This window comes from Schizosaccharomyces cryophilus (assembly GCF_000004155.1).
Source record: "Schizosaccharomyces cryophilus OY26 unplaced genomic scaffold supercont4.24, whole genome shotgun sequence".
Lineage (NCBI taxonomy): Eukaryota > Fungi > Ascomycota > Schizosaccharomycetes > Schizosaccharomycetales > Schizosaccharomycetaceae > Schizosaccharomyces > Schizosaccharomyces cryophilus.
The window spans coordinates 1-2387 of record NW_013185647.1 but is presented as its reverse complement, the minus strand read 5'-3'; the positions used below and the strand labels follow the sequence as shown (position 1 = coordinate 2387).

The following is a 2387-nucleotide window of genomic DNA, read 5'->3' as shown; positions in this document are numbered from 1 at the left end:
TCTGTTTTCTTTTTCTTTTTCTTCACTGTTAATACAATTGCTGTTTGAGTTATGTTGGATAGCAAGCGAATAATCCAAGAGAAAGAAGAAGGCAACCATCCCTTCTCTCCATAAAAACATGATAAGTTATACTTTAAAAGCTGAAAAATCAAATGTTATACAATTAGCGAACGAATGAATCAAATAATAGCAAGTGCAAAATGACTGATTAGGCTAATTAAAAAGAAGAAAAAAACAAGAAAAAGAAACCCAAAAAAAACAGAAGCGCGATTTTTTTTTCGCCTAGTTGCTACGTACTAGCGATGAAAATGCATAGAGAAAGGCGTCTACCAACAAGAGGCCTCGTGGCCCAATGGTTAAGGCGCCTGACTACGGATCAGGAGATTCCAGGTTCGACTCCTGGCGGGGTCAAAAAGCTCTTGATTTTTTCCTTTTTCTTATTTCCTTTTTGCTTCTATTTTCCATTATTTGGTTTATTCAATCGCTATTTTTCTGCCTTCATTATCTTTAAAGTTCATAAAAAACAACTATAGTTTATAGCTTCTCAAAGCCTCAAAATTATACTTCAACTGCAAGTACCAATGATGTGCAAGCACTTTTATGTACGAAATTAATAAAATAGTTTCGATAAATGAGCTTATGACATTCTTTACTCTCAAAATATACGTCAAGTTTATAGTAAAAATATTCACCGAATATGTCCTCTTATTAACTTTGATATAGTAGTTATTGTAATCTTTTTAAGCCTCTGTAAGTACTACACGGTGCTTATTTTCTGGTAATTAAAAATCTTCTGAAATTTTAAGGCAACCAAACATTCTTGCATCGTTATTCCTTATCGATTTTTAATGATATGGATCATCCCATCCTTTGCGTCAACTTCGCTTTATATATAAAATAATATCCATCGCCATATTTTCTATCGGCGAGAAAACTGTAAAAGAATTTAAAGGCTTTTTGGTATTATGAAAGCTCTTATATAGGCAACTCTGATTTTCTACTACCGACTAACGTAATCGCTAAGAAGCTCTTGAGGAAAAAGGGGTAATAAGAGATTGAAAATTATTGAATTCAGTGGGAAAGAGATGTTGAAGAGAAAGGGGAAGTCTTTATAGGTTCCCTATTCCCCTAAAATACATATTAGCCATCCTTAATTTGATTTCTTAATATTCACATCTCCAAATTTTTATATATGCATCTTTGAAAGGTATAACCATAAATAAGAGCTTTTTTTTTTTTCATATACATTCGTCACTTTTGGCATGTACGGCTGAAAATGGAAGCGTTGTGTATGTTTTACCGATACGAAAAGGGGTTTAGGGTTTACAATACCGAGTAATCGCTTCTGCTTGATAGAGCACTGGATTCAATTCTCAAGCGAAGTTTATCTGCATCCATTTGGTCTTCCACTAGTGCGGAATATCTATCGTGCATACAATATTTCTCAAAATAGCATAAGTGACCTAAACTGAGCTTTGTTGGGAAAGTGACATAATGTACTTTATTTGATACATTATAACTCATGTTAGGATTACTGCTTTTTCGGTATAAAACTTTTGTTTGCAATCTATGCCGCAGATATATTTTGAATCACGTTTGCCAACATCGCTTGCATTATTTATCGAAACCTCCAATACAGTGTTGTCATTTCCATCGTTGGAAAATATGAGGAAATTCCAGGATTTTGAAGACATCCCAATTCAATTTATGAAACGATATAAAAAAAACAAAAGAAAACCGGAACAAAGACAAAGAGAACAACAAAAAGAGAAGCCTACAGCACCCCGGATTCCCATGTTGTCTCCAACCATAGTACTAACGAGGCCCTCAGACGCTTAACTGCAGTGATCGGACGGGAACTGGTGTTTTCGCCTAGGTATGGCCGTAGACATCTTTCAACGCAAGATGCAAATTCTATAAAGTATACTACTAGTAGTGCTTGTAATACTTTCATCTGTAGTAGGTAGGAAGTAGTCTACCTATTGATATTCACAGAATAACGACACGAAGAAATGATTCCTTTTTTATAGTTGGACCTCTGAAGCTTCATCAGATCGGAAAGATTCAACCGATTTGGCTATTAGATCCATTTTCAGCCATGGGATGATCACGGCAACAATTTCCTCCTGTCTATTATGCGAAGTGTTTTCTGGTAGATTTGGTATTCAATGACTAGCATTTCCTTCCATCTTCTCAGATATAATCGAAAAGGAATTTAACTGCTTGGCTCTTTTTTACCTTCTATCATAGCTACCTGTTACTTTTGTTAATATTGTTATTATTATTAATATTATTATCGTAGTCCTTTTTGTAGTATCTCTGAAAAAAAAAAAAAAAATTGAAGTAGGCCATTGTCTGCTGGTCTTCCTTACACTTCTTGGTACAAC

General features: G+C 34.5%; 2 non-coding genes across 2 annotated transcripts; one reads left to right on the top strand and one right to left on the bottom strand.

The window, feature by feature from the left end:
* Window positions 1-338: 338 nt before the first annotated feature.
* Window positions 339-411, top strand: SPOG_16439. The gene has a single exon. It is a non-coding gene; the product is annotated as a tRNA-Arg (tRNA).
* Window positions 412-1771: 1360 nt separating this feature from the next.
* On the bottom strand, window positions 1772-1886 carry SPOG_16438. The gene has a single exon (XR_001203133.1). It is a non-coding gene; the product is annotated as a 5S ribosomal RNA (ribosomal RNA).
* Window positions 1887-2387: the final 501 nt, after the last annotated feature.